Below are 11,205 nucleotides of genomic sequence, written 5' to 3' on the forward strand. Positions count from 1 at the left end.
TGTTTTATTCTTTACTTCACATGTTATAGCAGAATATTGCCAGTGATATTGATTTAAAACTATTAATAAAACACAAACGTTTGCTTGAAAGCTGGTCGCTGACTAGCCTGGGTGCCATTCCGAACTTAGTCCCGCCCACAAGGTTTGAGGTCGGAAAGTTCGGTCTGGCATTGCTCCATAGTAGCGCGAGTATGATCGCCCACCCTCTGGCGATCCAATCAAATTGTCAGGGCGGGCTTTATACGATGATGGACAGATGATCAACAGTAACGTAATCAACCATGTGACCAAAGCGGGCTTGGGTGACAACAACAATGGCTGCAGCTGGAGAGTTGAGGTGAGTAGATTCTGCTATTAGGTCTGTTCTAGAAGATATCGACAGCAAATTAATTTTAAAAGAGGAACAGAGAAACGTGATCAAGGCTCATCTTCTTATTCTAGGCGTGCAACTGCATGCTTTGATTTTTGTTGACAACAACTATGTATTGCTTAACATATGTCACACACTCCATTGCTCTTATTGGTTGTAGGTCTATCCAATTGGGTGCAGAGGCATTTTTTTTCCTGGTTCGTTCAAAACACACCCCATAATCACAGCTCTATGGAGCAGTATCAGACTCATATTCTGACTAGAATTGAGTAGGCTAGTCGCTGACAGCAGTGTCTACTCCTTCCTCTGAAAGCAAACAGATCCTTGTTCTTTTCCATACGTTCCTTAAAAAAATCTCTCATTTTTTCACAGTGTCCAAATGTTCTCAGCCCATTGAAAACTGTTGTAAACTTGTAATAAAAATGAAATAGAAAATGGAGTGCACGTGTAATCATTAAAGACTATATGTAGAAGGAAATAATTTTTTCCTGGTTGAAATTTAGTACTTAAATCTATATTTGTGTTTATAGTAACATGCATTTTATCTATGTTGTACTATCCTTAATAAACAGTTTGTCTTCTAACATCAGCCGTTTTATTTCATCCCATATTGTCAGAACTGGCAATATGGGATGAAATAAAACCTGCTGTAATCTGTTCCCCCGTCTGAATCAGACAAAAAAGGCCCCAGCTTTTTCATTTTTGGCTTATAAGCATCTTTTATGATGACAACTAACCCCTGAAACTTTGGAGTTGATGGACCTTTATTTCTTAAAGTTACAAGGGGGGAACAAATTATAGCAGGCCACCTGCTATAATCTGTTCCCCCTGTCTAAATCAGGCAAAAAGGTCCCAGCTTTTTCATTTTTGGCTTATAAACATCTTTTATGATGACAACTAACCACTGAAACTTTGGAGTTGATGGACCTTTATTTCTTAAAGTTACAAGGGGGAACAGATTATAGCAGGCCACCTGCTATAATCTGTTCCCCCTTTCTAAATCAGACAAAAAAAGGAGCCATTTGTGAACTGTCCGTGTGCTTCCAGTGACTTATATGCTTTGAATTCCTCGCAAGTGTAGGCACTGACGCCAAACACTAGGTAGTTTGTTATGTCCACTGATGAGGTCGGAGGCAGTGAAGTGATGTCGGAGCTGCAGTCTTTGCTGCGGAGATCATAAGGATCTATGTCCTTAATATCCGACAGTTTCGACAAGTAATGGTCCCTGGCCTCGTTATTAAGTTTTTGCCAGTACGGTAATTACGCATTCTGCTTAGTTTTTTTCCATAGTCAGAGAAACAAACTCAATCCTTTAGTCCTTCGTTTAGCTATGCTGCGGTTGTTTACACTACGCCTTTTCCACCAAAAATGGCGTCTTAGCAACAAATGTCATGTGACTGGCGGAGACCGATTCCGCAGAATCTGTTCAGCCTCCAGCTGCGGTGAGTCTGGCTGTACTTTTTATTGCATTACAGCTGTTGGTCTACCATTCATTACAGGTAATTACATTAAATGTTAGTAATTTATGTTGCCAGTTGTCAGTTATGTTTACATTGTCTCTCAGTTACTTTATATTGCTTTGCTTTTAAGTTATTTAATAATTATTTTACTTGCTGTCTGTATTTGTTTTTCTAAATTGTTTGATTTATATAGACAAGAACAAAAATAAATAGCATTGAACTCGTTTTAAATATATATTGTATAAGAAAAAATACTATACAATCAAATAGAATAAGAAAAGGTCCTGTGAATTTATGTAGATTCATTGTGTATGTAAGACAGAATCTGTTCGGCCCCCAGCTGTGCTGTTGGTGAACCAGAGGGGAGGCTAACCAGAGTATTTGTTTTTCTCTACCATTCATTACAGTAAATCTTTTTTTTTTTTAAACCCAACTGTCTGGCATCCGATCTGTGCATGACGGGATGGCTAATAGAGGAGCTGTGACATACACACACACACACACACACACAAACACACTTTAAAAATGTCCACAGCTGCATATTTATCAGGCGCGGATTCAGGCGGGGGCGCGGGGGGAGCGCGCACCCCCCTTTTGGTTATGGCAAGCCAATTGGGCCAATAATCGTCCGTACAATAACACGCAGTTCCAACCCGTATTTTCGTTGACGTAAAAAACGCGCGCTCGCGTAAAATACGGGTTGGAACTGCGTTATTGTACAGACGATTATTGGCCCAATCGGCTTGCCATACTACAATGCCGTCGTTGCGAGCATGAGGAGACCTGGAAGATTTAAGGACAAACAAGAAAACCAGACAACCATCTCTTTTTAGTTTCTGGTCCAATCCAACAGAAGGGTAAGTAGAAACCAACTTTATCACTTTATTTTCTATAGGCTTATGTCTATAATCTAAATAACACAGATTGAAATGTTTATATCTTGTTTTCTATTCTTCAGTGGACCTGGCACAAATTCAGAAAATGACCACAGCGTTGACCTGTATGAACGTTCAGATATTGGAGACACACAGATAAAAGGTGTGATGATTGCTAGAAAATGTTGATAATGAGAAAACATTATCAACATTGTTGATTGTTGATAAACAAGTTGTTTAAAGTTGCAAAGTAATGCAATTGTAGGAATACTTTAACCAGTAACGGGAAAGTTATAAAAATTGCAGTGTTTGATAAGTAATAAAAAGAATGTACAATTAACAAAAATAAGCAACATTAGTTGCCATTGAAATGCATACAATAGTTATTTTGTAGTGTGTATTTTTGGGTCTAAACCTGTACCACATGTTGTACTGTTAAAAATAAGAATCCTTTATCCTTTATGAAAACATGACTAACTTTTATCAATTGGTAAGGATCCAAATCAATGAATGCTCTAAGCACATGCTTGGAGTCTAAGGGAGTCTTGTTAACATTGTGACATGATAACTACAAATTTGGTGTTATTTGTTTTCAGTGCATTTAATATTTTACAATAAAAATACAATTTACTTTTAAGTAAATTCAGTTTTGTGCACCTGGTGATATGTGTTCAGTGAATTTGATAATTTACGATAAAAACACAACATTAAATTGTTTTGTGGCTCCTCCTGAGATTACAAGGTTCACCTGATCACAAAAATTATTTTCTTTTCCAGATGAACCGTGTTTCGATGTAAAGACAACTGAAGAGGCGGCGATCAACCAAGCGGATTTGCCCCAAACAACTTACGACATAGGTTAGTAATAGTTGTTTTTTTTTTCAATGTCAAAACAACTTTTTTTTTTTTTTTTTTTTACACAATTTACTTTTTTGCTTAATCTTGAAATCTTACATTTCATAATAATTATTTCATAATAAAGCAAGACTATACAAAATCTTCATGTAGGCAGATTTACAACTCCACCAGCACCCATGCAAAATTGACAATGTAAATATCAATCTTATTACAGATATATCAAAGACCAAAGACCGGAATAGTGAAATGGACGACTCTGGAAAATTCCAACTTCTTCAGACCAGAAAACCACCCAAATCTTTCAATTTCCCTGCCAGAGAATTTAAAGACAACCGAAGAGCCAGTGGGGTGACCAAAAGAACAGGCCAGAGGGACTGGCTGGACAAGTATGACTTTTTATCATTTTTACATCATATAAAGATGATCTACCGTCAGGATCAACATTCAGGCAGGAAGTGAAGTTGTGGCACACAAAGTGGTCATCATCAGAGGAAAAACCCAGCTCTCTCCCTGAAATTCTAAAGATAACAAATATGAAGTGCTACCCAATCATTTATATGATTCTTCACCTTCTGTCAGCCATACCTGTTACCAGTGCTTCTGTGGAACGTGCTAACTCGGGTCTTAAAGCAGTGAAAACTTTGCTGAAGTCAACAATGGGACAGGAAAGGTTTGTGGCTTTGCTACTTTTGTATGTGCACAAGGACATTCAGTTAGACATCAACAAAATCATAGACATATTTGCCCAGAAGCATCCCAGAAGGTTGACATTTGTAAACCCATTATCATCATCATAAAGTTTGTAGTAGAGAACAATATTCTTTGTCTGGTTTAACTTTGTTTTTTTTGTTTTTCCAACAGTTTATCTTGTTAAAATATATTCAAAACTCCTTTGTCTTAATTGAACCATACTTGAACCCAAGTCCTTGGGTTTTTTTTATTTCATGTTCTGTGTAAATATCATTTCTGGAAATAAAGAAACTCCTTGTTTGATTAATTGTTGATAAGGATCATTTTTTTCTTCAAACTACCTTTTAACCTTGTGCATGCTTTAAAAACCGAGAGATCCTTTTTTAATTACAATAATGTAATTATGCTAATTCTACTTATGTTCATCCATTAAAATTATCAATTAAAAACCCTTGGATGAATAATTAGGGTAGCGTGAAAGAGTGAAGATGGTATTCTTTGGTCTTTTAGCCTCACATTGTCTTGACCTATGACCCCGTGACCCGATGACTCCTAGGTGCGCACCCCCCTTTGAAAAATCCTGGTTCCGCCCCTGTTTATTATAAATTATACTAGGGTTGTCAAAAGTATCGATACTCAAAAAAGTATCGATACTGAAATGTTGTATCCGGATACAATACTCATTTTCAAAAGTATCGAGTACCAGTCGCACCTAAACAGTCATTCATCTAAAGTGCAGAATAGAGGAAAATGCACTTTCTGAACACTGTGTGATCGAATAATTCTGTGCACTTTTCAGTTTCAGACTTTTTTTGTAACAGTTGCAGCTGCTGAGAATTATTTTTGTTTCTTAACTGGTTTGGCTAGCGTCATTATTATGTGTGCAAAGCATAGCCAAGTAAGGAAAACTTAATTCTAATTTTGTAAGTTTTTTATCAAGCTTGCTAAATACTGTGCACAGCAAACAACCTCAAAATGTTGTTCTTATTGTTTATTGTATTTATTTATTTATTGTATTTTAATTATTAATCAAAATATTTCTGTTTAAATTTTATCCTTGTGGTATCGAAAATGGTATCGAGTATCGAATATTTTCCTTAGTATCGGTATCGAGTTGAAAAGTTTAGTATCGTGACAACCCTAAATTATACATATGCATACATATGATTATGCATATATTAATTATACATTATTCAGATGCATGTATTTATAAATGAAAGAACACTGTACAATACAGTATTTTTTTGTTTTTTATATATATTTGTTCATACCGTTTCGTGTTTTACTTTTTTTTTCTTCTTTACAGCCCTTTGTTCAGCTGTGGCTGTTTTTAATTGATTAACAAATGAAACTGGATTGGATATTTATTTTAACTCTGTCAATTATTCTCTTATCTTTATAAACTTTATTTATAAACTGTTCTGTAATCTGTTGCTGCAGTAACTCCACTATTTCCCCACAGTGGGCCAACAAAGGGAGTTTCTATTCTATGTAGTGTATATCTGCTGTTTATTTAGTAATGTCTTCCAAAGCTCTGATGCCTTCATGAAGTTCTCCCTCCAGCCCTGATGTCAACAGTCTGTTGATTTAAACTAAACTCCGCTGCAGTGCTAAGGCATCCTTCTACTGTTCTGCTTAAAGCAGCAGGTTAGGGCAGCAGGATGACCTCCCCAAGATGGCGCCCGTAATGTCTGCGCAGAGACAGTCAATGCGGGGTCTACTCTAATATTATCTCTATGGTAGAGACGGCTTTCTGTGATTGCAGTGAACTCGGAGCGAAGAAGAGGTTTAACCGGAGAAAATTACTAACTTGACCGCAGGCATTAATACCCAATGCTGGAAGTGAGCGAGCTGACCGCAGTAAGATGGCCGCCGACCAGAAGTTATCTTTAGCTTAGCGTGTTGATCTCCTCTAAGCAGTTTTCCAATCAGATGAGGCTAAAACCCACAGTGTGCATCATCAGGGAATCGTTTCTATCAGGTGTTTCCTACCTATCCGGTGTAAGATGATCTGGGGGATCCTGGTGAAATCCAGCAGTAGATGTTGATCGTCCATCTTTTCCTCCGAATTGACCAAACTCCCTTTAAACTCCGTGAATGTTTCTTCAGCAGGAGTTAACTGCTCGGTGATAAACTCTCCTTGAAGCTGGACTGAAGACATTCTCACTGCAAACACTCCCAGATTATCAGCCTCTCTACAATGACTCCACACACAAGCTAAGCTAATGCTGCTAATGCTACCCGATCCCTGCCAGCAGCTCAGTGCGCATGCGCGCCTACATCTACATCCGGGTCACAGTCGTCTATCTAAAGTGCTGAATAGTGGAAAATGCACTTTCTGATGTTTTATTTTGTTTCTATAGATTTCATAGAAAGGTTGCTAATCATTTCTTTATAATAAACTTACTAATACTCTTTGCTAAATATTATATTCATAAATACAAGTTTGCTAATAGGACACCTTGTTTTTCTTTTTTCATTAAAGATATGGGTCTATATGTCAAATCAATAACAGACTCTGCAAATCAAAAGGCTCAAAGGACAATCTCGATATGTACGTCTCTTTGCATGTTCAAAAATGCACTTTCTGAACACTGTGTGATTGAATAATTCTGTGTATTTTTCAGTTTCAGACTTTTTTTTTTGTAACAGGTGCAGCTGCTGAGAATTATTTTTGTTTCTTAACTGGTTTGGCCAGCGTCATTGTTATGTCTGCAAAACATAACAAACAATGGTTTAGAATGCGTTTTTGAACCAGATGCTTCAAAGCGCCCTGTCCATAATTCTTCACCACACTGTCAGCTCCCTCTGTCAGTCAACCTATATAAATTCATTTTTGACCATTATTGCAAGTTTGACAAAATAAAACATATCAAACTTTGCACGTGTGTGGCCTACTGAATTGTTTTTAATCCAACTGAAATATTTGATTTTCTAGTGCTTATGCGGACACTAAACATGCCAAGGGCTGAAGCTCTTGACAGACATCTCCCTTTGCTTAACAAAAGACTCCAGTCATTTTGTTTGGTGATATGCTCACATCTTATGAACAAATGCATTATGTAAATTATAAATGCATTATTTTAGCAAGACACATTTCTAAAGGAATAAAGTAAAAGATTAAATAGCCTTTTTTTAAGTAGCATACTTAAGATATGTTTCTGTTAAATATCTATTGAAACTCTGATTTCCGACATGTGCCCCCCCCCAATTGTAAACATATTCCTACGCCCTTGCTCTATCATTTAGGCCTCTTTTCTCTTTCTTACTGCAATGCTTATTTTTAATACGATAGAGCATAGAAATAAAATCAGAAAATCATTTAAAATCAGCTTAATCTCTGACACATTGAGCTGGGGTCCGTCTCTTCAAGGCAGACGTGTTCAGGAGGCTCTGCTGAGGCTAGGGTGTCTCATTACTTCGTCATTTGCCAGACAGTCATTGTGGTGTTGGATATAAATGTTTTATCTTTTTTTTTTTACAATTATTTGTGGAGAAACAAATTTAGGCCAGAATGTACAGACTGAGATTTTATGTGCGGCGTCCTTTATTTTATCACTAATAGAAAGTCTTTCTGCAGTTTGTCTTTCAGACCGGCTAAAGGATTATGTTGGAAAAGAGGAGGATTTCTCTGACCAGCAGCTCTATGAACAGGAGAGGAATTCCAGTTTGGACGAAGAACCAAAACCTCTGCAGATAAAAGAAGAGCAGAAAGCTTCTTCCTATAACAAACTAGATTCTTTCTCAAGGTTCATTTATAACATGTTACTTTTTAACCAAAGTGTTTTGACTCTAACTACTTTTCCATTGTTGTAAGTAAGGGGGAACAAATGCTGCCCAGATCAGAACAGAGCAGAATGCTGTGCCATTAGGGCTGTATGATGATCTGTTCTCTCTTTGCAAAGATATGACTGAGTGAAATCCACCGATCTCCATTTATTTTACTAGGATGAATAGTTGAATACTTTTTTCCCACGACAATTTGGCGTTGTCAATGCAGGATTCTCCTTGACTGATTTTTTTCTGAGGACAGCGATTGTCAGAAGTGTCAGGTACCACCTGGAGGAAGCAGTCTTCCAGCCTCAATACCCCGTTAGAAGGTTAAGGGAGTGAGGACTTCTGGCATCGAGGTCCCTGGAGGTCAGCAGGAGGATCAAAACAAACCATTTATTTTTTGAGACGGTGAGATGAATCATTTGTCTGCACAGATTAAATTGAATTAAAAAAAAAAAAATACAAAACAACAGATTGTTAACAGATTTAATGATTATTAGAAATCAAATACTGGAAAATTATCTCAAACAAAGTCATCTTCTCCATTAAAATAATCAAATAAATAAATATAATCTAGCAAAAAATAAATAAATAAATAAATAAATAACTAAATTAAATAGAGAAAAGTATGTTGTGAGAGGAACGTGACTTAAGGTGACAGAAGGATGAAGTGGGGCGACTGACCAGACGACATTCCTTTCCTGAAAAGGCTTCTTCTTTTATACGGTAAAGATGAACAACTTTATATAATTATAAAATCTTGTATTATTCATTTGAAACATTGGAACTCTTCCTTAAATTAACCATTTTTTTTTTTACTCCCTGCCCTTTAAACATGGACTCCCTGATTGGAGCCGCTCCTTGCGGATGTTGGGATCTGGAGGTCTGTCCACCTTTCTCCAGCTGAGGGCGCCCTAGGTCTCCTGGAGCTGAAGCTGACTACCACACCTGCGGCTCGTTTGCTCATCAGGAGCCCAGCATTTAAGCAGTGGCAGAGCAACACTCCAGTGCCAGAGTGTTAAGCCAGTTACGGTTAGCAAGCCAGAGCCAACCAACCTGTCTGATTCTCTGACTCCCCTGAAACCTTAACCTGAACCTAACCTGTTTTGTTCTCTCTGCTTCCCAGGAAGAACCTGTCTGAACCCAGAAACTCAGGAAGAGTTTCTCAGTCTGAAACCAGTCTGTCTGATCTCAGGAGAACCCTGGAAGGTCAATCTGTAAGATACCTGTCTGCCTAGCTCTCTGCCTGCCAACAGCCTCTGGACCCTCCTGGTTCCCCTCATCTGCCGCTCAGCTCAAACCTCTGAACAGGTACAGACCTGCACTCATCCAACCAGCAAACATACCTGGATATCTGCTAACCATTCTGTCCCCCTCTGCAGAGAAACCAGTCGTGACCAGTCCTGAATCTGATAACCCCCTGACCTGTTTATTCAATAAACCTTTGAACTTTTTTCTCCTGTTTCCGAGTGTTTCTGCATATGGGCTAGGAACCTAAAACAAAACATGACAGCAGAATTCAGACCTGGAGGAGTTGCCCCCCCTCCCATGCTGCAAGCATCAATCTCCCCCCAACGCACACACACCGTCACAGGAACCGGATGGAGATGATGAGTTAAAATATGGGGAAAACAACACAAAAGGATTTTCATCTGCTCTGAACCCCTGACCCTGATAACTCATCTGAGCTGCAACTTGTTCCCCAATGTGTGTGTGTGTGCAAGAACTATGAGGACAGAGACACAGGGGACATTTTTTTTTTTTTTTTTTTTTGTGGAAACAAGGAGGAGGTGCACCAAAAATAAGGCTTTCCTTCTCTCCGGTGCTAATTTATTTTTTAATTATTGAATTATTTGTTTTTGTTTGAGAAGTAGCTAACCTTTTTGGACTGAGGTGGGGGAGCTCCAGGACCCAAACCGCCTGAAGGCAGCAGTCAGTAAAGGGTAAAGTGATCGATTATATATTTTATTTTCCATTTCAATAGAGTTCCAACTATTCAAGAAAAGCTTGATAACTTTCTCTTATTAGATTCCTTTCTGCATCTTGCAATGAAGAAAATGCTTGCTGACAGACTTTCTGACTGACATGACTTTATCTATGGGAAATGTCTAATGAGGGTGATAATGTACGGCCTGTTTGGCTTTTACTAAACCATGATTGTTTTAGAGTAATTTCTGATCAAATTAGAACCAACCTTAAGTATCTAAACCAAAAATTATCTGTTTAAAAGAGAAAAACTCAGCAGCAACTGTCTTTTCCTATGTCGGCTTCAGGACTGGAAAACAAAACGTTTATTATCAGCCTGTGGTTGTTTAAAAACAGGACAGGTCTCGTTTTGTTCATTTCCTGCTGTCACCATGTTCCATAATGTTATGGACGGACCTGGAGATGAAAACTTAGGCAAATCCAGAGAGAGAAAAGGGTCCAAACATGGGCTGACACAGTAGTTGTGAAATGCGCACAGGTTTTAGTCACAAACCAAATTCTCTATTTCCACAGCAGCCACTCGGAGAGATTAGCTTCCTCTCTTCATGATTTTGTGGTATGTTGCTTTGTCCCTGTGCCATGAATGTCTGAGGTTCTGACTAAGACAGAGAAAAGGTGATGGTTGCTCTGACTTATGAAAATGTAAACAAAATAGCACCTTATAAAGGAAAAATAATGAATAATATAATCCAATAGGATAAAATCTAAAGTTATGTGTCAGTTTAATCTGAATTAGATTTCACTAAATGAAAAACTAAGAGAAATTGATTTCCCTTTCCTCCAAAGAATATTAATACACATGTATATCATTTAAAACATATAAACAATGAAATCAGCGATTTTCAATCCTTAAGTGTTTAAAATAAATGTTACCCTACAGATTACAAATATATGGGATGTAGTTTGGAAAAATGCAACTAAAATACATAAAAGCTATGAGTTTATTAACTAAAATGGCAGATTTGCAATAAATTATTCCTGAGAATTTGACTCAAAGTGGCATATTTTCCTTAGAGAGTGAAATAATACTAATAATAATAATATTAATTTTTTGCACATTTAAAACAATTATGTTTAAAAGTGAATAAAACCTAAAACCTGCTTAATGGATTTAAATCTAGAATGATAAAAAAAACCATCCTAACTTTCAGAATTAGGACTGAAATAGCACCTGACATAAAGTTATAAATGG

General features: G+C 37.4%; 1 long non-coding RNA gene across 1 annotated transcript; it reads left to right on the forward strand.

Annotated features, from left to right (window-relative positions):
* Positions 1–7,869: 7,869 nt before the first annotated feature.
* LOC119775334 lies at positions 7,870–9,481 on the forward strand. The gene is made up of 3 exons (XR_005279635.1): positions 7,870–9,059; positions 9,154–9,338; positions 9,410–9,481. It is a non-coding gene; the product is annotated as an uncharacterized LOC119775334 (long non-coding RNA).
* The last annotated feature ends 1,724 nt before the right edge of the window (positions 9,482–11,205 follow it).

The sequence above is a fragment of the Cyprinodon tularosa genome, unplaced genomic scaffold (genome assembly GCF_016077235.1).
Source record: "Cyprinodon tularosa strain WSP-4 unplaced genomic scaffold, ASM1607723v1 ctg867, whole genome shotgun sequence".
Taxonomy (NCBI): domain Eukaryota; kingdom Metazoa; phylum Chordata; class Actinopteri; order Cyprinodontiformes; family Cyprinodontidae; genus Cyprinodon; species Cyprinodon tularosa.